Genomic DNA, 26,681 nt, shown 5'->3' with positions numbered 1-26,681 from the left:
GCCTGGGAAAATAATCAGACTTGTGTTTCTTTTTATACTAGGGGCTCTACTGAGGTTATATTTTGGGGATACTGATATTGTTTGGAAATGTGTCGAGTTGTTTGCCTTTTAAAATGACTGAAAGGAAGAGCTGGACTAAAAAAAAGAGATGGGCAAAGTCTGTCAACAACCCTCGCTGTTCATTTGGTCAGTACTCACTTACGCTGAAAGCTTGTGATCGGGTTGAAAAACATGTTGATAATAATGACTGAAGCAGACCATTATCAGCGCCGTCTTCCTTTTGTAATATTGTAATTTTTGATATCCCTTCTCTCGTCAACACGCTACACGGCACCTCGCTTGGTTTCAAGGATGAGGGAGTTTGAGATTTTTTGGGTTTGGTTTTGTAATTTGGTCAATTCTACATTTTATATTTGTGTTTTTTCGTGTAATATTTATTAGATTGGGTTTTGCTTGTAATAGAGCTATTGCAATAAAAAAAGTGCCACACAAGGGTATCCTTGAGCTTGTGTCTGAGTCATGTTGGGCTTGTGACCTTTCGCATGTCTATGTCTATGTATGATGCAACATTTGCTGTGGACATGTCAAGACCCCAGTTTTTCCACTTACTTGTCCTGTACCCTGTTTGATAGCTGCTGCACTCTGCTGGCCAAAAAGAGTTTATTTACAGTTAAGCAACAATTATCCATTGATGGGATATATACATCCTGCCTGTTCAAAAAACTATGTCCATAAAAATGAGGGGCGAAATTTTATAGATAAATATTATATATAATCTATTAGTAAATTGATTTACATTTCCTAAATTATTATTAATACAATTAAAAAAAAAAAAAAAAATATATATATATATATATATATATATATATATATATATGTGTGTGTTTCTTATGCTCACCAAAGATTTATTTAGTCACAAATACAGTAGCATTTTTGTAAAATATTATTACAAATTAAAACAACTGTTTTATATTTGAATATCTGTTAAAATATAATTTATTTCTGTGATGCGCAGCTGTATTTTCAGTATCATTACTCCAGTCTTCAGTGTCACATGATCTTCAGAAATCATTCTAATATGCTGATTTGCTGCTCAAGAAACATTTCTGATTATTATCAGTTAAAAACTTCATATTTTTGTGGAAACGCTGATACTTTTTTTTCAGGATTTTTCAATGAATAGAAACAGAATTGATCTGAGTTCTGTAACATAAATTCTAATAATTTTTTCTCCAAATTTAAGGCAATATGAATGAAAAAAACATTGAAAAATCTAAAATCTTACTGACACTAAAGTTATGAACGGCAGTGTATATATCTGTATTTCTTTAGTTGCTTCAATTTTTTTCTTTGAAGAAGTTACATATAAGATAATTTCACACATAAACCAAATGAGAGTCATGTTTAGATTTGTCATCTTTTATAAACACACAAAGACAGTGTGGACATGAAAGGGACGATATTCACCATTAATGATAGGAACTTGTAATTAGGTAGCGATACAGTTTATTTCTTTTTAAAAAAGTGATAGGACCAATCATAAACGCGCTAAACTTATTTAAATATCATCATTTGAAGCCATATTTACAGATGTGCAGGGGTGGTTTGAAATAAACTAACCACTGTAATAAGGAAAGGAAACATCCCCTTTACCAGTCAGAAACATTAAATATGTCAAAAAAGAGAGGCACTTTTTTTTTTCCTTGAATAAACACTGAATTAAAGATGATGTCTGCATACTATCCATCTCCTCCCGTCAGGAGGTAGAGTGTGTTGGGGTTGTAAAGATATAATCCTCATGAGCCTTCCCCACTCCATGATACAGTACGATGAAGTTCATGCAAACTCAACAAGTTCTCGGTTTGTTTCCATAGTTAAACACAGTCTCTTACATGACCTCTGAATGAAGCCAAGCGTCACACAAAGTTGCTACGGGATCCTTGGCTTGTTATGTTCCTGTTCACCACAGAAGGAGCTCACTGATAGGTATTTCTGCTCTGCTGTGCTGCTGCTGCTGCTGTTTTTTGCGTGTGGGAAGCGTGTGCTTGGTGTTGATCGGAGGCACTTGTGCAGTGTGGAGCAGAGGAAGGCTACTGACATCTCATCATCCGTGGACCAATCACACAGTGTAAGATCTCAAACTCCTCTTCAGACTCAAAAAGCTTGTCTGGGGCTCAATGAACTCTAGAAGACCCAGAGCAATGATATTTAGATTATGAAACATACAGTTATCGATTTTCTATGAAGCCTGTATTTTGTTATGTATTTATGCATTGTTTATGTATTATAATGCACACATGATGTCTTAGAAAAACCTGTATAATATGTTTTTTGTATCATCTCATGAATAATCGTAAGGACAGTTGTAATAACATTATAAATTTACTACATTTCACAAGTGTATTTTACTGCCTAAAGAATAATCCACACCACTCCAGTCCAAAAATTAACAGCTTGTACAGTGCAAAACTGTGTAAGAAACAAATGCATCAAGACATTTTTAACTTCAAATGGTTGTTAAAGTTATTATGGATAACGGACTTATATTTTACCAATGGTTTGAAGTTAAAAATGGCTTGATGGATTTGTTTCAGGTTTTGTCTTCAAAAGACTAACTGATGGACTGGACTGGATTACTTGTGGATTATTGTGATGTTTTTATCAGCTGTTTGGACCTCTCATTCTGACGGCACCCCCATTCACTGCAGAGCAAGTGATGCATGCTACTACATATCTCCAAATCCGATCTGATGAAGAAACAAACTCATCGACATCTTGAGGGTGAGCACTTTTTCAGGAATTCTTCATTTTTGGGTGAACTATTCCTTGAGGTAAAATGATGTGACACTTCAGGGTTTTTTTAAATAAGGTATTATGCATGCATTAAGAATATCCTGATAATGCATTATGAAAACAGGCTTCATAGAAAGTGTTGTCCAAAATTCTAGCGCACAATGCCACGGCTCTTATCCTCAGTACCTGCTCCCGTGGTCTGCACCTCTGGTTTGGTGGGAGGAACGAATGGAGGCCAATGAGACGGGTGTTTCTCCACCAGCTCGAACATCCGCAAATTTCTTTTCTTGAGGAGCTCCTTAAAGTCAGAGCGAAATAATGAGAGCACGTTAAAAGTGTAAGGAAAGCAAGCTGGTAAATCATGTTCTTGATCGGTTCTGCATGCACGTGAGAGTCTAACCTGCTGAACCAGATCACACCAGCTGTCAAAGTCCTCCTCACTCTTGCAGAAAAAGCCCTAGGGACAAACATTCACCTTTACTGATCCATGAAATGAAACCCTGAATGCATTCTGCACATCTGTAACTGAAAACGTTTTTTTGCAATTTTTTGTGAAATGGTCTCAAGTGATATGCCTTCACGAGATATAAAAAACAGAAAGCTGGGCTTTATTTTCAATGGATGAACATTTTGTAACATGTTTTTTTAATCATTTGTCGTCCTGGAATATGTCCATGGGTATGTCTTCTGACAAAGCATCAGTTAGGGGCCGTTCACACAGAATGCATCTTTGTGTCTAAATGCGAGACACAGCGCTCAGGAATGGTTTTTTAAAAAAAAGCACAGCACTGAATGCCTCCTCCGCCAAGTTGCTACTGAGAGTTTCCAAACATACAACATGTCATGAACATATTAATAACTGCAATAATGATTCAATCCTCAAACCTTAAGCAAAAGTACTTGCTTATTTAAATCCAGATGTTGACTTTTTTTTGGCAAGGCAGTGTATATTCTAGTACTGTCAAGTGATTTAAAATAGTGCGCCAATGCCGAATGAACTTCTCTTTTGGCACTGACGTGGTTTGAGCGCTCACCAGTGCAACAGATGGATCCAGGCTAGTGATTTTCATGCGGTGTGGGGTCCTCTGACAGTGATAGCTCTGGTCGTCCACAGCACTGCCTGATTCTGTGTCTACGGCCTGCTGCGTAGTGTGAGGGTCCAGATAGATCAACTCATCATCTGAAAAAGCAAAAAGATAAAGCATTGCTCTGATTCCTCGGATCAATTCATTTTCGATGGGGAACATGTCAGATCATGCATATGTTTTTTTTTATTACCACGCCAATAAACTAGACTGAGAAAACTCACCAATAAATCCAATGAAGTAATAGGCCAGGTTGGGCTTTCCTCCCAAAACACCACATGACTGAGGCATCTTAAAACACTCCTAGTTAAAAGAAGATGAAACGTGTGTGTATGAGAAATAAAAAAATGCCCAAGAAAGAAAGATAATAGACTCTTCAGTCAAATAAAAGTGTGGTACTTTGAAGGCCTGAATGTAGACGGGGTTGATGCTGTTAATGCCCATTCGAAGAGGGATGACCAGCAGCAGGGGCCTCCAGTCCAGGGGCCTTTGGGACTGAAGAGTCCTTCCCGCAGCCTCTGAACAGCTCTGGCCCGACGCTGGCTCTTCTCCTCGGCCACAGGGACCAGCCCTGGACCTGCTTTCCCGGCCCGGCTGCTTACACTGTTTCTCTGGTCCAGAGGAAAGAGGTGAGAATGTCAAGAAGGTCGGAAGTGAGACATAAGAAGATTATTAATTTCTTCAGCTCTAATGAAGTCAGGCCAGAGGAGAACTTGGGGAACATTCTCCAAAGGTCTTTTTGCATTTGGCTTGCTTGGTTTAAGCTTAAAGGACACTTAATGTTCAGTAATATCAGTGACTTAACTGCTCTGACACTACTTTCGGACAAAAACAAAAGTTGGACTGAATGTGACACTATTTGAACTCTTTTCATAACTGATTAACACTGACACTGTTATTAGACTAAAGTGAATCAACACTGAAGTGACTTGAGATGATTAATGACACTGTTGTAGAGCTGCTTTATATGGTTTCTGCAGCTATTATAAAGTATTAATTCATCCTTCCACAAATTAAGGCCTAAAAAGGTCTAAGAAAGTCTTACATTCATAAAGTCATGCCACTAAATGTTGCATGCACTTAAAAAAAGAAATAAATATCTTCCTCCAATACAAACATCTAGCGTCCTTAAATCAAGATACATTTACTTGAGATGCAAATAGAACATATGAAGTCTGGTTAAAAAAAGTAGCAAAATTAAGTGAGTTAATGCTAAAAACAAGAACAAATATCTGTCCATGCTCAATGAAAACTTGTTTTCCCTTTGAATTAGAGCAGAATTTTCTGAGCCCATTGACAGAAATTTGTTCTTATGCCTCTTTCAAGTAAATGTATCTTGAATTAAGAATCTTTAGACATGTGCACTGAAAACAAAACAGAAACAAAGGAAGAAATTCGTCTTTTTTACAGGTGTAACCAGAAGGTACAGTAAAAGTTATTTCCATATTTGGAGTAGATCTATTTAAGCCATAGGCCTTTTTTCCTTCGTAAAATTAATTAAAAAGTGAGATCTGTTGGAAGCAGTGTTTTGAAACTAATACAAAACATTTAAATTTTGAGTTCATATTGACGTATTGTGTTCCACTCAATTTATTCCTCAAAATGTACTACATTTACCATCATAAAAGCTGCAGAAACCCTATTTATAGCTCAACTGAAGTGGTTTCATAACCGATGAATATTAACACTGTTATTTTCCTGTTTATTACTGTGCAGCTGCTTTGAAACAATTATTCCTCAGGGGGGGGGGGGTACTGTATAAAGCGCTATCTAAATAAATGTGATTTGAAATGACTAATCAGAAAAAGACACGTACTGATGTCTTCAATAACAACGGTGTTGTCCATTGACACATACACAGCCAAAGTATTCCAGTCATCAAACAGAGCAAGTTTCCTGCAAGAAAACGGAGATTTACTGTTAGTTCAACCAAAATGTCGTGTTCAGACTAGGAGATTTAAATGGTGCTTTCTGGGCTCGACAAGCCCTTGCCACTACATGCTTTCATTATATGGAATATAATTCACTGCAGAGCTACATTTCTCCAAATCTGGTCCCATGAAAAAACAAACTGAGGTTTGGTGAAACGTTCAGCAAATTTCATTTTTTGGGTGAACTATTCCTTTAAAAAATAAAGCTGAAAGAAACTATAGAACATTTCATTTAAGCATATGTGACCCTGGAGCACAAAACCAGTCTTAAGTGTCAATTTTTCAAAATTGAGATTTATACATCACCTGAAATCGGAATAAATAAGTTTTCCATTGATGTATGGTTTGTAATGAGGACAATATTTGGCTGAGATACAACTATTTGAAAATCTGGAATCTGAGGGTGCAAAAAAAAAATATAAATACTGAGTTAAAAATCATCTTTAAAAGTTTTTCAAATGAAGTTCTTAGCAATGCATATTACTAATCAAAAATTAAGTTTTGATATATTTACAGTAAGAAATGTACAAAATATCTTCATTGAACATGATCTTTACTTAATATCCTAATGATTTTTGGCATAAAAGAAAAATCTGTAATTTTGACCCATACAATGTTTGTTGGCTATTGCTACAAATATACCCCAGAGACTTAAGACTCCTTTTGTGCTCCAGGGACACATGTTGTATACTCTTGTTTTTATCATTTAAGATTTGAAAAATAAATACTTTTTATTTTATTAATTTAATTTAATTTAATTTTAAGACAGACCATCAGATTTATAAGGGTGGAATTTTTAAAACAACTGCAAGAGACAAATCCGTCCAAGACCAAAATATTATTTTTTAAGATATCAATCTTAAAGAAAAATGGCACTTGCTTGAGTACTTGTGCCACCGTGTTCGGTCCATACCATGAAGGTCGCCAACAGACTTGCCCTCTCCGACGCCCATCTGACTCCATACGACAAAACAAGACACACTACACTCGTGCCTGGTGCAGTGTACAGTACACACACACACACACAGACTTTCAGATAATCAATGCAATGATGTGCACTTGCTGTGAACTAATGTATTTAGTTATTTATTTAAAAAAAAAAGAAAGAAAAAGATAGAAAAAAAATGAAATGAGAATTGAGAGGGCTGGTCAAATGTTAACAGTAATATTACACACACATACACATTATATGCCTTACCCATCTGATGGATAGAGTAGCAGCTATCCTTCTTGTCTAAAAAGCAGTGCAAGATGCGATGGTACTCTTTAGGCTGCCGTACATCTCTGGATCCCATCTCCAATCTAGAACACACAGTAGAGTAGAGCACTTCAAGAGTTCAGTATGTTAATACTTATGTTGTCAGATTGAGGACACGCAACAAGAACAAGTGCAATCTAAGGTATGTGAACGTAACAGGTGTTTCCTAAATATCTGCAAATATATAATAGTATTTTTATGCTTTAGTACCATCAAAAAATCCGTACAGCATCTTAAACAGAGCAAGAACTGCATTCGTAGACCCTGGCAAATAAAAGTCAACCTTCATGGCACGCAACATAATTTGGCTGTGCTATTTAAAGGGATAGTTCACCTTCAGTTGCTGGTCCCCACTGATAGTATGGGGGAAAAAAAACGCTATGCAAGGCAATGGGGACCAGAAACTGAATGCCTGTCTGTCGCATGCTATCTGATTATTCTCTGAGTCTTCTCAGTCTGTAAAACTTTTGAGGAAACCTTTCTTTAAAGAATGCTTTTGAAAAATGTTTTGTCATAAATAAAGATGTCAATCCATTCCTTCCTGGTATAGGTATACTGATGATGTTTTAGTAGGTGATTTCAATGACGTACAGGACTAAAATAGCTTGGAAAATGACGTTTTTTTACATTTATTAAACGATATGTTGGATCTGGCCCTACTCCTCGGTTTGGATTTAATTTTCTATATCAACAATCACCACTGGTACATTTGTGGATTCAGTGTAGTGTAGTAATGAGCATTACGGTAGCAGCTATTGCACACATTCGCTTCCACACTGGCTTACCTCGACCGAGGTGCCTGCAGACCAAAGCCTGCGCGAGGATCATCTGTCCACAGCGGAGCATGCAGCCCCATCCCGCGTCTGATGAAGGGCCCGTCCCTCCTGCAAACCACAGACACACAGCATCGTCCAATCAAGACTTAACTCAGCTCCACTCCATTTAGTTAAGACTAGTTTCCCTGCCACTTACCAATGGGAGAAAACTTTTTCCTATATGTGAACCACAGCCGTGAGCGCACATCCGAGAGCAGCTCTGATTTTCTAGCTGGAAGAAGACCGTCGATAATAATCAGAAATGCGTCTTGAGCAGCAATCAGCACATTAGAATGATTTCTGAAGGACACTGAAGACTGCATTGATGATGGCTGATGCCGATACAGATTATGCAAAATGCAATTTAATAAGAGCAAATGTGTTGATGTAGTTAATTAACTCTGAACGCAAATTGCCACTACATTGTGAATGTGTGGCCTGTCTTACTTGTTTTAAGATCATAACACGCTCCCAAGATCCACACTGGCTCCGTCTACCTCCGGCAGGTCTTCTAGGAAGTCGGGAGAATGCGTTTTGATTTGTTGATTCTCATACTTGGCTAGAACTGGAATAATTGGGGACATGTTAGTGTTATGACACACACAGTCACAGTGAAACCCTGATAAAACAAACACATAGCAGCACTTTATAATTAAGAAGATTAGCAGAGGTACTTCTGACGTAAACATCTCTCACAAAAACACTGGGATGGCCTCAGATGCTAATACCATGGCTCTTGCATATAATAAAATGACATATTTATATACCATGTATTTACTGGGTACTCAAAGGTACTTTAATTCCATGGTACATAACATGGTATAAGTCCACAAACATGGTCTTTTTTTGTTTGTTTGTTTTTTTATTAGTGTCAGTGCCAACATACAGAGTAATAACTCTGGTCATCTGAACAACAACAACAACAACGACTCGTGAAGCAGATGAACGATTTGTCTTTATTTCCAAGTGAGAGATGCACAGGCCACTGTAGAACAATGAGAAAACTAGAAACTCAGTTTACGAATTTTATGAATCCCTAGCGGATCTCAGCAGACTTTTATCGACGCTTTTCTAACTTTAAACATCACCTTGAACCATGTTAGCCGAACGAATCGATAAATCGGCTGATCAAGTTCGTATTTTTAACCATAAAGTCCCTACCTGCCTCCATCCTCGGGCCGTCATCGGATATAAAAACATCGCGGTGCAATCATGGGTAACGCAGTCCATGTCTGAGTCGTTCTAATAGTCAACTGCGCCAAAAAAAACTACACTGACCAGATTTTTTAGGCTGAGACGCGGAAGTCTAAAATATAGATATATATATTTCTGTTTTCTCGCCCCACAATAAGGCTGGAAAAGCAGCGGATTTTATAAGATACTTTCAAGATATCCCACGCGAGGTATTGATTTACCTTCTTAAGGAAGTTATTAGATGGTGTTATTGGTGACACGTTGTGTCTTGTGTGTTTGTTTTGTTTGACCAAGCAAGTCCGCTAGCTAGTAATCATTCGTGAAGTTTAGTTGTCGAGTAAATGATATTTCCAGCATAACTTAATAACCTTTATTTAATAAGCGTTTACAGTTTTTGAAGCTTTAACATATGGTTGGTGCATAAAGCATTGTATACTAACATAGAGATCTAAGTTGTGCTTTAGATGCTTTAACTGTGTTTATAGCCTTTTTAAGCAACTAATGTATGTACAGTTCATTAATTGCTGTGTTGTGAGAAATGAATTTGTGAAAATACAGATTTTCTATTTAATATGTGGGTCATAATGACTGCATATAGTGATTAATATAAAGAAATTAGAGAAGTAGTTTTTTATTATAGCATTGTGATGTCATGTCAGCTGGTCTTAAATGTGTTTTTTATCTCCAGATCTTTGATATCAGGTGCAGAATGTCCTAACGTCTTTCATCAGCGACTCCCTGCAGACCACCGTGGCCGCTGCTGCAGGCCTGTATCGACGGGGGATCTGGCTCACACCTAAACGGCTCCTGGAGTCCGGATTCGACCCCACACACCCGGGACTGCCGTGCGGACGGACCGGACTGCACCATGGCCGCCGGCTCGGGGAAACGTGGAGATCTGCTCTTTGCTGCATAAGTTTGGTGGCGGATCTGCTGGCCACTGACTCGCAGGGCAACACGGCACTGCACATGTGTGGCCATGTAGACAACCAATCCAGTGTCTGGTGACCAAACGGGCCTCAAGATTGACATCTGGTCAGTGTCTTTATGATCCTGTGATGGGTACCACGGTACAGTGACTATTCATAATGATACTGAATTACCGTACTCACATACCGTGGCATTCACAAGCTATTCCAAGGTGCATTACAAGTGAAAAATTACATATATTTTATTAAGTTTGTTTACGTTTTAGAAAAATCAGAATTATGATATAACAGATGCACGTGTGCAGGAATTTTGCAGGGGTTTTCAAACTTTTCAGTGGCACAGAATCCAAAATACAATGATCACATAAAATATAAAAGTAGATAGATATTTGAAAAACATACAGTACACTACTGTTTTTTTTTTTTTTTTTTAAAGTAATATTTCTTTTCAGCAAATTGTTTAAAAGGGACTGTATAGACATTTATGTTGTTACAAAATATTTCATATAAATGCTTTTTTTTTTAACACAGCTGTTTTTGACATTGATAATAATCAGAAATGTTTCTTGAGCAGCAAATCAGCATATTAGAATAATTTCTGAAGATCATGTGACACTGAAGACTGGAGTAATGATGCTGAAAATACAGCTGCGCATCACAGGAATAAATTACACTTTACAATATATTCACATAGAAAACAATTATTTTCAAATGTAATAATATTTCATAATATTTACTGTATTTTTGATCAAATGCAGTCTTGGTGACCGTAGGAGTTTTTTAACATTTAAAAAAACATAAAAAATTAAATAGTGGTGTGAATGTGAAAAATAATAATGCGTACGATATTAATTGTAAAGTACTGCTCTCAGGATTTCTGGCCAGTCTTTAAGCATAATATCAAATTCTATTTATTTATTGTATTTTTGTATTACTTTCTTCTCACTTTCTTTGCTCTCGTTTTTTCTGCTGGCCCCTTTAGCACCTCTTAGTGGTCTCCTGAGGGCCCCAGACACCAGTTTGTAAACCCGCTTCGTGTGCATGCTTTTTGATCTGAACAGTAATCACAACGGAGCCACTCCGCTGGTGCTGGCCAAGAGACGCGGTGTGAACAAGGACGCGCTCCATCTGCTGGAGGGGCTGGAGGAACAGGAAGTGAAGGGCTTTCAACCGCAGCTCCCATTCCAGTCTGGAGAAGATGCACATGGCTGAGAATGAAAGGTGAGATGAGACTTTTTTTTCCTTGCAAAGGAGTGGTCTTCATAAGTGTTTTTTACTCATTACCGGCCCGCTGTGTCTCCTGCAGTGCCATGGAGAGCCACTCTCTTCTCAACCCACACCCTGCATCACAGCGATGGCGTGTTGTCCAGCTTCCGCACTACGTGGCAGGAGTTTGTGGAAGATCTTGGTTTCTGGCGAGTGCTGTTGCTGCTCCTCGTCATTGCTCTTCTCTCACTCTGCATTGCGTATTACGTCAGCGGAGTCTTTCCTTTCGCATCTAATCAGCTGGAGCTTGTGCACTAATATAAAAATATAAAAGCTCATTAAAAATCGCATTAGCTGATGATTGTTCCTACAGTTACTGATTGTGTGTAACCACGCTTTAAATTGTAACCATACATTGTGACTGAATTTTAAAATATTTTCGTGTATATTAATGTAAATAGACCTTTCATGTGCTAAAAATGTTTTTCATCTTGGCTTGTGTGTTTGGAAGGATCTTTTTATTGCCTGTTCTGCACTCTCTCATGTTATCGTTACTCATGTACCAGCCCACATCACCACCTTTATTATTTTATTTAAATTACTGGATTTACACATTAAAGTTTTGTGATTGCAAAAAAAGGTGTTTTATATGAAGTTTAACCCATGCACTTTAACAGTGGAGTTTGTGGAAGTGGTTCAGGCTCATTCCTACAGTTTGGTGGATTTTATGTCCCCATGCAAAATTTTACATACAGTGTTAATCATCTTTAATGCCACATAGTACCTAAAAATAATAATAAAAGCACTTAACAGACAATTTCCCATGTCCCTAATCATGTTTTCTCAACTTCACTTTGAAGTGAAGGGTTACATATACAGTTTTCAAATTAGCAATTATGAATATTATTATGACATTTACTTATTCCCATTGATGTTAAATATTTTTTTTGTGTTATATATATATATCTATAATATATATATATATATATATATATATAATATAAAATAAAAAACATGCAATTTTCATGATCCCTCTTATTTTGTTAAAATTATGAACATTTTGCATATTCTGCAACGGGTATGTAAGCTTATGTGCACAACTGTGTATGTGTGTGTGTGTGTATATATATATATATATATATATATATTATTAGGTTTATATATATATATATATATATATATAAACCAGTATAAATTTATACACACATTCTTCCTAAATGTTGATCTTCTGCTTGCATGTTGTTCTTTTCTAGCTATAATGAGCTTCATTGCATCATTGTAAATATATCATAGCAGAGTAGACAGATGTCATAGAGTTTGAATGTGAAATGTGAAGTATTTGGTCAGGATAGGTTCTACTACACTGAACTGTGTTTCTGATTTTCTCCTGATGAGATTAAAAAAAAATAATAATTGCATTTTTAACATTTTCTTCAACCTGTATAAATGACTCTTCGTCACGCAACCTTATAATGCAGTGATTGCATAAAATAAAAATTAATTTCTCTAGTCCATAGTGACCTAGAAATCAATAAACGTTTGTTTTCATGAGCAGCGCTAACGTAAACCGCGTGTGACGTCACCGCGTCCGCCAACTGTCCGCTCTGAAGTGAATGCCAGTCAGTTAGCCAGCCTTCCCTTCTCTCTTCATCTAACGATGGTCTGAAGAGGACACCATGAATCTCCGAGGCGTTTTTCAAGATTTCAACCCTAGGTGAGACCTGTGCGTGCTGCGTGAACGATGAAACCCACGCTTTGTTTTGAATACGCTACCATTCACTTTGTTAGCTTAAACGTTAGCTGCTAATGTTCACCCGCGCAGGCCTTTTGTTTTTGTCTCCGCGCAGTTTAACGTTAGCAGCGAACGGTTTTTTGTTTTGTGTCTCAGTCAGGCCCGTCTCGTGATCTTGATAGACGTGTCCAGCTTGTGCTCTGACCGCATGTGTGTTGTTGTTGTTGTTGTGGTCCTGCAGTAAGTTCCTGATCTACGCCTGTCTGCTGCTCGTGATCTTCCGTGCTGCTGTCGCTGAGGCTGGACGTATCATCCAGTGGAGCTACTGGGCAGTGTTTGCGCCCATCTGGCTCTGGAAGCTCATGGTCATCATTGGGGCTTCCGTGGGCACCGGGGTTTGGGCGCACAACCCGCAATACAGGTCAGACACAGCTCTTCCCTGCTTATGATCACGACTGATTCCCTAATGAAGCCGCTTATTGTTACTGTCTCATATCTGATGCATGAATTGCAAGGCCTTTAAATGATCAAAACTGCTGAAAAACCCTGATTGAAATGCCTTTTGTCGTCTGCTTGATACAGCTGCAGTTTTGGCTAGTAAAACACCTTTGTTAACAGTTTAGACTGGGGAACAGAATTACCTAGTTGCTTATAAGCATGCATATTACTAGAATATTGGCTTTTTATCAGTACTTATACAGCACGTATTAACCCTCCTGTTATGTGCAAACTGACCCCAAATATTTAAATACATCAATACATTTCTCAAATTGATGATATAGTTTATTTTTAATTACTTACACTTTACCAGTCCGCTTTTTTTGTATTTAATTTTTTTTTTTTTTTTTTTTTTTTTTTTACATGGAAACAAAAACATTGTCCTCAGTTTTTGAGATCATCATCCAGATATTGCCCTAACACATCACTCACAGTGTATCTTGCGGTCATTTTTCTGTGACAGTCAAATGTCCCCACAAGTCCCTGAATTTTTTTGACATTGTGGGGACATGTAGTTGGTCCTCACGAGGAAAATAGCTTGTTTTTTTGTGTGTGGAAATGTAAAAATGTAATGAAGCAAATGAATACACTGTAAACAAAACTATTATAAAAATTATGTCGTCTGGTTTTATGGAAACTCCTCATATAACATGGATACCCAACAACAATAATTTTTGATAGATGCTTGTAAAAATGTGTGCACAGTGTTTGTAAACACATTCTTGTAGATAATGGTATATGAACACTCTGAAAAAGGACAAAAATAGGCCTTCATACGCTGTACAGTAATAGTAAAATATAAATGTATGCCAAGGCATAAATTATATTTACTCATTAGATATTTTGTGTAAGTAAAGATCTCATTGATAACAAGCTATGAGAATTTCATCTTACGTTTTGGCCATATTCATATCAGCATCTGCACCAAAATTGCATATGTTTGCTCTCAGTTTGGGCCTCAGTTTGAATAAATGTTTTTTCTTACAGATTCTGAGTCTGAGTATACCATACTGTAGGGCCCAAAATCCTGATGTATCAAATATGACACAAATCGCAAAATACATATGCAAGATTTTATTTTCCCTAAAGTTTCGATTTTTAAAAATGGGTATTATTTAATATGTCAGGGTAAATGACCCTGATATGCATTCTTAGTCTCATTTAGCTTAATTTATGTGTACACGAAATCAAAATCAGTAATGATTTGGCTAATGTTATCCAGCCATAGATTTAGTCTTGCCAGCAGCACACTAGTAAACTGTGTGAGAATGCCATATCATGTTGCATTTGACTTAGAGGGATAGTTCACCTAAAAAAGAAAATTCTGTCATCATTTACTAACTCTCGTGTTGTTCCAAACCTGTATGAGATTCCAAACAGTTACCAGCGTTCTTCAAAATATCTTCTTTTGTGTTCAGCAGAAGAAAGAAACTCATACAGGTTTGGAACGACATGGGGTGAGTAAATCACAACAGAAATTTTTCATTTTGGGGGGAGCTGCCCCTTTAAGGAAGTGTGATTTTGGCCGTGTACGTCATGCAGTAAGTCGTTGTGTTTAGGGCCGAGGGTGAGACCTGTGGTGGAGTTTAAGGCCATGCTGATCCTGTGTGGGATCCACCTCCTCCTGCTCACCTTCGAGGTGCTGGGGTGTGTGACCGAGTGCAGCGGGGTTCACACTTCTGGCTCCTGGTCTTCATGCCGCTCTTTCTTCGTCTCGCCCGTCTCAGTGGCGGCGTGCGTGTGGGATTCACCCCCCCCCCCCCCCCCCCCCCCCCCCACACGTCTCCCCTCCGATCGCTCGAGGTATCAGCCCTGATTTACAAACACAGAAGATGATGTCTGTAAAACACTACCACAACCATTTTGAGCGCGGTTGAAGTCGACCAAATTATGTTGAGGTTATATGTCATGCCAAAATTAAAACTATATATATTTTTTTTACATTTTTGCATTGGTTTCATGACAGTTTACTTATTCCCATTTGTCGCAGTTGTTTTCATTGCTATAGTATATTTTTAATCTGTTAATATAACTAAATAATGTACAGTTTTAACTGGATTATGAGTCAAAGACGAGATGTCGCATTTTGGTGTCTACATCAAATTAAATTTACAGTGATTGTATATACATAGAATGCATATTAAACATGAGTAAAGCATCTACTTTAATGTTTCAAATAATATTTGTGAAGATAAAATGTCAAAAAATATGGGCGAAATAATGTTCTGTCTTCATTCAGTGTGACAGATATATTTAACAAACATTTATTCTGACCTGAACTTATTAAAATATATAAAAGAATAAGTGATCCTATTAATTTTATTATATTTTATGTTGACAGAGGGGTAAAATCTAGTGGTTTGAAGGATAGTAGCAAAGACTAGTAAATGACAAGTAATCAGTATTTTAGGGGCTGCACTGTGATGCTGAAATAGATCTAAAGTTTCTGGTTCTAAATAAGACTGAAAATATTTTTTGGTTTGTAAACTGTTCTTACACTGAATGACGTAAATCATGAAAAAAATGCATTATAGTCATTATTTTTTTAAATGTATATGTAAACCTGTATTAAACTTTTTTGTTTTGATGCTTGAAAACCTATTTTTGTTTTTGACATTTACATAAAAGGTTTATATAAAACAAAACAAAAACAAAAATGATAACTTTGTTATAATTTTGTATTATAGTAAAGAAAAAATATATAAAATATTGTCAGGTTTTTTTTTTTTTTTTTTTTTTTTAAACAAATATTGCTCCTAAAACAGGCTCCATTTCCTTTATAAACAATTAGGGCTGCACGTTAAATCGAAATATCGCTTATGTAAATATCGCAACAGCATGCGATATCTGAATCATCTTAATAATAGACTACTTCTATGCAGTGTGTTGTTAATCAAACAACAAAACAGCTATTAATCTAAATTTTATTCATACATTGAACACTATGCAGTGTTATTTTACACTTATTAAATTTCTGTACCTGAATACTAGTGTTTATTTTATCTATGCTTGTGAATTGTGCATTGTGGCCACACAATATCTAGAAATGATCAAAATATCGCAAATGTAAACATCTCTTTGTGTATAGCGCTTTTTGTTGTTGTATTTTTTTTTACTTAAAGTGTACTTGACGTTGATGTTAAAATTACATTTTCAGATTTGTGACTACTTTTTATGTAATGCTAAAACACTGCTGGTCACTTTCAGAAGTTGTAGTGATGCTTTCTTTTCCAAGAAAGAATGTGAAGCATATACTGGTTATATAAATTTCATTTTTAAATATTTTAAAATGTAATTTTAATTGATTTTACACACAAAGCAATATCACACAGCCCTATAAAAAATGTTTTCTAATTTTTTTTATTTATATATAATATATATATATATATATATATATGCCCCACAGTGACATTCACCCACATGATACCAAGCATATCTCCCTAAGCTTTGTGTTTACAGAAATGAATCAAACCTGACTGTACACTCTTACTTTGTGTTGTCTCATCAGCTGGAGATTCTGTGCTCTGTAAATATTCTTCAGTTCATCTTCATCGCTTTGAGACTGGATAAGATCATCAGCTGGCCGTGGTTGGGTAAGGACGCCAACTACATTAATTTACTTCTGCCAAATCATCAGTCACCTGCAGTTAGTGTGTAATCTGAGCTCTGTGGCTTGTTCTGAGAGTAAGAGCAGTGTGTTTCCAGGTGGTGTGTGTGCCGCTGTGGATCCTCATGTCCTTCTTGTGTCCTGGTGGTGCTCTATTACATTGTCTGGTCTGTGCTCTTCCTGCGGTCCATGGATGTCATTGCCGAGCAGCGCCGAACACACATCACCATGGCGATCAGCTGGATGACCATAGTGGTGCCCCTGCTTACTTTTGAGGTTTGATTCCAACATCGTTCATATTTTACTCGGTTGTGTTTATGCATTAAGTAAGCTAAGGACACTGCGCATGTCTTGAGTAGAGATCAGCCGATACTGATTTTTTTAAGCAAGTCTAAATACAGATTATCTTAATGTTTGTGTCCTTTACTCAATATACAGAACCAGTTTTTAATAACTGTTTTATTCATGCTTTTTTGCACATTAGTAACTTAATCATTATATATATTTAATTCAAAACTTTGGTGTCTGTAGTTTTTTTGGAATTTTGAAAGAAATGTCTTCTGCTCACCAAGGTGGTATTTATTTAATCAAAAAATACAGTAAAAACATTAATATTGTAAAAAAAAATATTATGGTTTAAAGTAACTGTTTTCTATTTGTATATATTTTAAGTTGTAATTTATTTCTGTGATCAAAGCTGAATTTTCAGCATCATTACTCCAGTCTTCAGTGTCACATGATCCTTCAGAAATCACTCTAATATGCTGATTTGCTGCTCAAGAAACATTTCTGATTATTATCAATGTTGAAAATTGATTGTGATTGAAAATGAAAGCAGTTGTGCTGCTTATTTTTGTGGAATTCTTTGATGAATAGAAATGCAAAAGAACAGCGTTTATTTAAAGTACAACTCTTTTGTTACATTCTAAATGGCTTTACTGTGTCTCTTTTGATTCATCCTTAATGAATTTCTTTAATAAAAAAAAATCTTACTGAGCCAATTGTAATCACAAAACTATGCATAACTATAAAGGTCCATGTTAAAGTTTATAGGACCGTATGGAGCCCATTGGTTCACTCATACATTCTACACAAGACACTCTGTCCTGTGTGCAGCAGGAGCTCCACTTCACTAAATGTATTTCCATTATTTTGACTATGGCTATAACACGCCCGACACAGAGATTGAGAATGCTGTGTCTGCGCTAAAGTCACCAGTTTGGCTGCCCTGTGAAGTGCAGAAATAACCTGTGGGCAGCTGATAAGACTTAGACTACCAAGATTGTCGCTTCTCAAGATATTCATCAGGTAGCATCTCATTAGAATGCATGCCTTGACACCGATGATCTCTACGATCTTCACAGGTTTATGATGCTTTTGGGAAACGCCACCCAGATCACAAATAAATATGTCTAGTTTGAAATATATAGGGAACTGTATCTTTTAGTTAAATATACTCATGTGCAATATGAGCTTTGTGCAATGTATCAGTTTACCAGACATAGTTTACCCAGCAGAGTTTTGTTTATAACTGATTAATATGATCAATATAATAATCGGTCCGAACCACAGCCAGATGGGTGTTAACCTTCATTTTTAATGTTTTGGGTGAACTATTCTTTGAAGAATGTGGTCGTTCATTTATGCCTCTGTTTTGTGAGCTCAGCGTTTATAGATACAGGGTTGACTTTCATCGGTATTTGTGTTGTTTTCAGATTCTTCTCGTTCACAAGCTGGATGGTCATTACAACTCCAACTACGTCCCGGTGTTTGTTCCTCTCTGGGTTTCTTTGGTGACTCTAATGGTGACAACGTTTGGCCAGAAAGGAGGCAATCACTGTACGTGACGTGTGTTAACTGCACTGCTGTTCAAAGTGTGGGATCAAATGTTTTATGTTTTTCTGGTCATCAAGGCTTCTTTTGTTTGATCAAAAATACAGAAAAAAAAACAGTAGTATTGTGAAATATTATTGGAATTTAAAGCAATGTTTTTCTATTTTAATATTCTTTAAAATATAATTAATTTCTGTGATGCAGAGCTCAATTTTCATCTTTATTCCTGCCAGTCTTCAGTGTCACATGATCCTTCAGAAATCATTAATACGCTGATTTATTATCAATGTTGTAAACAGTTGTGCTGCTTTGTATTTTTTGGAACATGTTAAACTTTTTTCAGGATGATAAAAAAACGTAATTTATTTAAAATAGAAAAACAAAATGCACTACCGTTTAAAAGTTTGGGGTATGTAATTGAATATTTTTTTTTTTTTTTTTTAATGTGTTAATAGATTTTTTTATGGAAGGGTTGTTTTTATTGTTAAAGGGTGATCAAAGATTTCTATTTTGAATAAATGCTGTACTTTTTTACTTTTTTATTCATCAAAGAATCCTGAGGTATCACGGGTTCCAAAAATATATTAAGCAGCACAACTGTTTCCAGCATTGATAATAAATCAGCATATTAGAAATATTTCTGAAGAATCATGTGACACTGAAGACTGGAGTATTGATGCTGAAAATACAGCTTTGCATCACAGGAATAAATTATATTTAAAAGTATATTAAAATAGAAAATGTTATTTTAAATTGCAATAATATTTCACAATTGTTTTTTTTTTTTTTTCTGTATTTTTGATCAAATAAATGCAGCCTTGATGAGCATAAAATACTTTTTTAAAAAGCTTCCCAAACTTTTGTCTTCTTGCTACTCATTCATTATAATGGCTGGACAAGAATAATTCAGAAATGTTTGCAAATCATTTTTAAATAAAAATAATGAATCAAAACTGGATAACCTCCCAGTATAGTCTATAATAAATCATAACACTTAGCTTTCTAAGAACTACATGCGGTGTTTGCTGGAGAAGGCATTTCTAATACTATTTTTCTTATTTGTAGTAAGTGATTTAAACAAACCCCAAACCTTAAGTGTCAAATTTTGCTGTGTAAGTCATCCAACAGATTTTGTTTCTCTCTAACTTGCATTTTCTTCCGAACATTTCTCTATCACAAATGATTAGCAGAAACCGTTTTGTCATTCACTACAGCAAAACTAAAATTTTTGTTTTAAATGGAAAAAATCATGCAAAAGAAAATTACTCTGTACTGTATTTTAAAGGGATACTCCACCCCAAAATGAAAATATTGTCATTAATCACTTACCCCCATGTCGTTCCAAACCCGTAAAAGCTTCGTTGATCTTCAGAACACAATTTAAGGATATTTTGGATGGAAAACCGGGAGGCTTGTGACTGTGCCATAGACTGCCAAATAAATAACAGTGTCAAGGTCCAGGAAAGTATGAAAGACATCGTCAGAATACTCCATCTGCCATCAGTGATTCAACCGTAACGTTAGGAAGTGACGAGAATACTTTTTGTAAGCGATGAAAACAAAAAAAACGACTTTATTCAACAATTTGTCTCCTCTGTGTCTCTCCGCATCACCGTAGATCCATTTTGGAGAATATGAGCTGAACGCAAACTGCATACGCTCTTCTGTGTCAGATGCACTGCATGGATGCACTGTTTTCGTTCAAATCAAAGTGTTAATACAAGTAGAAAACATATCCTTGTGTCGTGTCTGACACAGAAGAGCGTATGCAGTTTGCGTTCAGCTCATATTCTCCAAAATGGATCTACGGTGATGCGGAGAGACACAGAGGAGACAAATTGTTGAATAAAGTCGTTTTTTTTGTTTTCATCGCTTACAAAAAGAATTCTCGTCACTTCCTAACGTTACGGTTGAATCACTGATGGCAGATTAACTATTCTGACGATGTCTTTCATACTTTCCTGGACCTTGACACTGTTATTTATTTGGCAGTCTATGGGACAGTCACAAGCCTCCCGGTTTTCATCCAAAATATCTTAAATTGTGTTCCGAAGACGAACGACATGAGGGTAAGTGATTAATGACTAAATTTTCATTTTGGGGTGGAGTATCCCTTTAACCTAATTTTGTTTCAGCACTGACTTGCTCTTCTTCTCTCATTTCCCTCTGTATCAGGGTGGTTCGGCATTCGCAAAGACTTCTGCCAGTTTCTTCTTGAACTCTTCCCCTTCCTGAGGGAATATGGCAACATATCCTATGACCTACACCACGAAGACTCAGAGGTGTCCGAGGAATTACCCATCCACGAGGTGCCTAAAATCCCTCCCATGTTTCGTAAGAAGACGGGTGTGGTGATCACCCAGAGTCCTGGCAAGTACTTTGTGCCGCCGCCCAAACTGTGCATCGACATGCCATACTAACATTCAAAACTCTGTCCTCGTTTGGCTGTTCATGAACAGTATAGCACTATGCTCTGGGCTCTGCTTCAGGACGTACCATTTAAGAAGAAAAATACAATCCTACTACACAGATGCTTCTTCTCAAAGAAGAACCTTTGTGTTTGAGCTTAGCTCAAATACCGGCTCCCTACCGTTTTGTAAACAATAGCCTTGTGTCTGTAAAATCCATAGACGGGACCTGTTGCCTTCTGGAGTGGATCATTTGAACTTTCCTGACAACTCGCCGAGAGACTGTCTAATCTGTAAATAAGCAAAGTGTTTTTTGTTTTTTTGTTTTTTTTACCAAGTGTGTGTTTTCTCTGTATTTTAAATCCATGTATTGTGTAGGCATTCAGTTACTCATCCATCGGTCTTAGATATATCCAGCTTTAACATTCGTTCTGAGTCTGCGAGATATTTCTCTGCGGGAATACACAACAGTTCCTCGTTTCCACTTTGATGGCAGCCTCTTTGGTGGAAGGTATAAATGGAAGCTGAAGTGGGTTTATTAAGTTCTTCATCTGATAGGCTGCTTCCATATGTGACAGAGGCAAGCCAATGAAAACCATTAAAAGATTGATGTTGTCAGTGCAGCTGTTGTTTCTCAACCCACTGAGAACTCTCTGGACTCTCACAATTTCACTCGAGTGTGATCGCAAGAGTGTAAAATATTAATTTCACACCCCGTACAGTTAGTAGGTAACCTTTATTGAAAATATAACCACTACCTGTATATTCCCTGTAAGTTGAGTTCATTGAGTTGGCCTCTTACAGAAACAGTATTCAGTGTTCTTTTAATCCCCTTTTAATTGCTATTTAAGTGTTGGCTAGTTGTAGTATGTATCTTACACCCAAATCTGAAAACTTGTGTGTTTATGTTGCATACTGTCATCCGAGACGATTTGAAATATTGTCCTCTTGTTCAGTGGCTAGGAAGACAAATTCTTAATTCACTTTCTCAGCTGGTCTGAGTGTAAAGCTATAGAAATGTGGATGTGGACCAATGTTATGGTTTTATTCCCCACTGTACACAGTTGCCACTCTCGACGTCCAGTGTGTCCATTCCTTTGTAAAGGCAAGACATACCGTAGTCTCTCGACGGTGCCTCACATTAAAATGTTATCATGCAAACGCAGTCTGAATCTTTTTCACGTTTCATATTTATCACATATTTTATTGTTTCCATTTTGAAAGACGGGTGTTCGCTAAGACTCTTAATACATGGTTAATAAACCCTCTTATTGATATTCAATTACATTTTCAAAGGTTGTATTTCGATTAGTTTACTTTGTTATTACATGTTTGCGTAGTATTTACACAATAGCAATAAATTATTAATAATTTATTGATTTATCCTTTAATTCCTCTTTTTCATCTTTGAAATATTCCTTTTAAAATAGCCTTCCACTTATAAACATTCAGAAAGTCTTCAGTTTCAGACAAAGTCAAGGATATAATTACACAGAAAACTGAGAGGCCACACAGCATTTAACGCCGGATTTACAAAAATCATTTCAGTTTTAAGAAGCCTTTTCTCAATATTTCAACACTGCAACATTTACTGATGAACGCACTTTTTGTTAGTGGGTTATTTAAGCATGTATCATTATGCCTTTGGAAGGCTTTTGCCTTTCAAGTGCCCAAATTCCATTTGCCTTTTGAGTGCACAAATTCACGTTTGCCTTTTGAGTGCTGACCCTTTTTCACCAATATATTTACTTTAAGTACCCTGAGATTTAAAAATAACTATTTTAATTATTCAGTAACATATTTGCATGTTCATGGTTACTGACGTCATCACATGACATGAAGGTAAACAAATAAAATACTTAATTTTTTTTTAGTAAGTGTTTTATTTTGATTTATGTTATTTTCTTAGTTTACATTTTTATTACTTAATTAATTATTTGCTTTTCATTAAAATCACGAACCCCAGTTGGGAAACCTTATAATGTAATACTAATATAACGTTTAATGTACTTCATGTTGTAAATAACAAATTTTCTTTTTCTTTGCATTTTTATATCAATATGGTACAAAGTCGTCCCATTTTAAATCAATGTGACAAACAAGTTAGATCAAAAGTAATCTACAAGTAGTCCGATTACTTACCTAAAATGTAGTGTAACGGATTACGGTACTAACTATAGTTTTCATCATGTAATCTGTAATCAGTAACGGACTACAATTTAAGTAATCTACCCAGCTCTGCATATAAATAAATATGAAGCAGTAAGATGGAGAAGTGTGTGTGTGCGTGCCGTGCGGTGGTGAAGCTCCCTGCGTCAGTGACGCAAGCGTATGCGCGCGACTCCACCCAACGGCACAAAACAACTTTGCGAGCGCAGCGCGAGTCATGGTGTCAAAGAGGATCTCCTGAAGAACAAACTGCGCGAACTCTCACCAAAAGCGAGTAACAAGCTGCCGACGACCGTCTGGATCTCATATAAATTACAAAAAGCCACTTTACGAAGGGAAATTTTGCTTTCCGATGTCGACTTTAAAGCTAGCAGAGCGCAGCTAGCTCAGAGAGTTTGGCGCCGCGAACTTCGCGAACAGTGTGGATATAGTGTAATACGTCATTTATACAATTTAATTCAACAGTAGGTGTGAGAAAAGGAAAATCTTTAAGGATCTCTCCGAGAGTTTATTCGTTGGTAGTTTTTCCGGTTAAATGCCCTAAAATAATAGGAAAACAAATTACAAATTTTAAAATTTTTTATTTTGATTTAAATTTTAACACTAAAAATTTGGTAAAAATTTAAAGCTTTCTTTAAAAAAAATAGCCCCCATTTAAATTAGAATGTTTTTCGTTTGCCGCGGGGAAAAAACCTTTCCCTTTTTTTGTTTTTTCATTGGCCCAAAAGCGTCCCCGGGAAACCCCAAGGCCAAACAATTTGGAAAAAAGGCCCAAGTATGGTTTTCCAAAAGGATTTAAGAACAAATTTGCCGAACTTTCAGGGCCCAATTGTAAAGCGGAATCTACCCGGTTCTCATAAAAATTTCAAAATGAAGCACTAAGTTAAATTTGGGCGTCCGGGCCTGGGGCCCCTTAGTAAAGGTTGCGGGATACCCGGGGGGGGCCAAAAAATTTGGGGGCCCAAAAGGGGGTTTTGGTGGGAGGATCCCGGGGGGTTCCCGGGGAACAAACGGGGGGAGGCCCTTTGGATCTATATAAAAAAAAAGTCATTTGACAATTTATGTTAAATTTTCCAACAAAAGTAGAGTGGAGCGAGAAAAGATTTTCGGGGGAAAGGTTTTATTAAAGGTTTTTTCAAAAAATGGGGTGGGGAAAAAAGGTTTTAAGGAAATATCGGAGTTTTTTGTGATTTGTCCGGGGGACGGGGGGGGAGGGGGCTCTCCCCCGGGGTTTAGCTTTTTCAAGTTCCTGGAAAAGGGTGAGTTTTGGGGGGAAAGGGAAAACGCCACCCCAATCACTTCATCTTCACATAACTAACCCCAAATTCACACTAACACTGAAAACAAATCCCCCCCGGGAAAACCCCCAAAAAAAATTTTGTGAATTTTTTTGTTTTTTTTACGCATTGATTGGGGGGACAAATAAAAAAAGGGAGGGGGAAAAAAAAATATTAAATTTTTATTCTGTATTTTTTGTGGGGGGACCCCCAGACTTTTTAAGTTATTAAAAAAAAAAATAAAATGCAAAGGTTTTATAAAAAAACAATTTTTATTTTCCTTTCACTAATCAGTTTTTGGGTTTTCCCTGTTTTTAAACCAAACTTCTTACAAAAAATATTCTCAGCTTATGTAAGAAAGAAAAAAACCAAAAAATTTAATATACTATTTTTTTTTTGCAATATGTCGTGAAAGCCCTTTAAAATGGTTTATTGTTTTAAAATTACATTGCTCAAATTTTGCTTTTAATGGGGTTCGGGGGGGCAAACCTAATAAAAAAAGGCAAAAAATAACTTGGCACCCTTTTAATTAAGAATGTCTATTTTCATGGAAAAACATTTGAGTAAAATTTTTTTTTTGGTTTTTCCCCCCAAAATGCCGGTTAAACCTTTGCCTTTTGGGTTCTCACAAAAGACACGTTAAAAATCATCCCGTTTCGTAATAAAAAGTAAATTTTCCCCATTTAAAAACCCATGACTTTTTTTTTTCTGAATGTTATTTACACAAAAAAATTAAAAAATTACCGATTTAAAAAATTTACAAAACTTTTCTTAAAAGAGGAAAAATTTTTTGATCATTTTTCCCCAATTTTGGGGTATATTTAAAGCCCCAGAGAGAGGGAGTGTTTATGATAAAACCTTCCCAAAAATTGTATCTCTAAAAAAGGCCCTAAATCCTTTCCAGATTTAAAACCCCGGTGGCTGGGGGGTCTCAGAAAAATTAAATTAAAATTTAAAAAGCCCCCAAAACAGAGGGCCCAAAAAGGGGGTTTGGGCCCCCAAGAGGATATTGCATTGTACACCTTTCCCCTTTCTGTCTACTTTAACACTTTGGGTTTTTTAAAAAATCCAATAAAACGCTAAAAATTTTTTATTTTTATTTTCCCAAAAAAAAAGCGATTTTTTTTGTCATGCACCCCGTATTTTTTTTAAATTTCCTTTGAAGGCCTTGTACAAAATGTGGTAATTACTAGCCCCTTTTGGGTGAATTAAAAGTACCGCGGGTTTTCATCTGATACCTAGGGCAATATTATAGTAATTTATTTTACTCTTTTTTGTTATGACTTTTGTACCTTTTCAATTTAAATTTCCCTGTTTTTTTGTAGTGAGGGAATTTGTTTTTAAAAAACTTTGTCAATCAAGCTGAGAGGGGAAAAATTTTTAAACAATGTTTGGGTTGGGGAAAAAAAATTCATTTTTATCCATTTTTTAAATAAAAAAAAAACAGCCATTTTTTTTGTTTTTTAAATTAAATGGTGTTTACAGTATACTGGACATCGATTTGAACACAGAAATAAATGTAATTCTGACATTGTGAGAGAATTGCTAAAAAAAACAACACGGGCCTACTGTAGTTACAAATAGACCCAAACGATATTTTTTTTTTAAACGATTTTAGGCCGATATGACCCTGTTGCGGGATAATCGGTTTTGGCGTTTTTATGTCTCCGATAGGTCACCAAAAAAATTTTTTTTTTTTTACATAAACAAAAAACGGCAGAAAATAATCCTTTGAAACAATCTTTTTATTACTTTTTGGCCCTATTTTTTTCTACGGGCCCTCGGGATAAAACCTTTTTAAAGTTTAAAAATGTAGGGAATTCCTTTGGGAAAATTTTTGAAGGGTTTAAAAATTCCATAATAAATTCGGTGGAAAATCTGCCGCTGCGTTTGCGAGATAGGCAAAAACCTTTTCCCTTCCCGTAAGAGGTCCCCCTTTTCAGTGC

The 26,681-nt window shown here is 36.3% G+C and overlaps 3 pseudogenes; 2 read left to right on the top strand and 1 right to left on the bottom strand.

The window, feature by feature from the left end:
- Window positions 1–1,744: 1,744 nt before the first annotated feature.
- On the bottom strand, window positions 1,745–8,481 carry LOC122134711 (annotated as a pseudogene).
- A 613-nt stretch (window positions 8,482–9,094) lies between these two features.
- LOC122134772 lies at window positions 9,095–11,893 on the top strand (annotated as a pseudogene).
- Window positions 11,894–12,735: 842 nt separating this feature from the next.
- LOC109058777 lies at window positions 12,736–21,873 on the top strand (annotated as a pseudogene).
- Window positions 21,874–26,681: the final 4,808 nt, after the last annotated feature.

The sequence above is a fragment of the Cyprinus carpio genome, chromosome A21 (assembly GCF_018340385.1).
Source record: "Cyprinus carpio isolate SPL01 chromosome A21, ASM1834038v1, whole genome shotgun sequence".
Taxonomy (NCBI): domain Eukaryota; kingdom Metazoa; phylum Chordata; class Actinopteri; order Cypriniformes; family Cyprinidae; genus Cyprinus; species Cyprinus carpio.
Note: the sequence above shows the minus strand (reverse complement) of the source record. Positions and strands in the feature narration are given on the sequence as shown.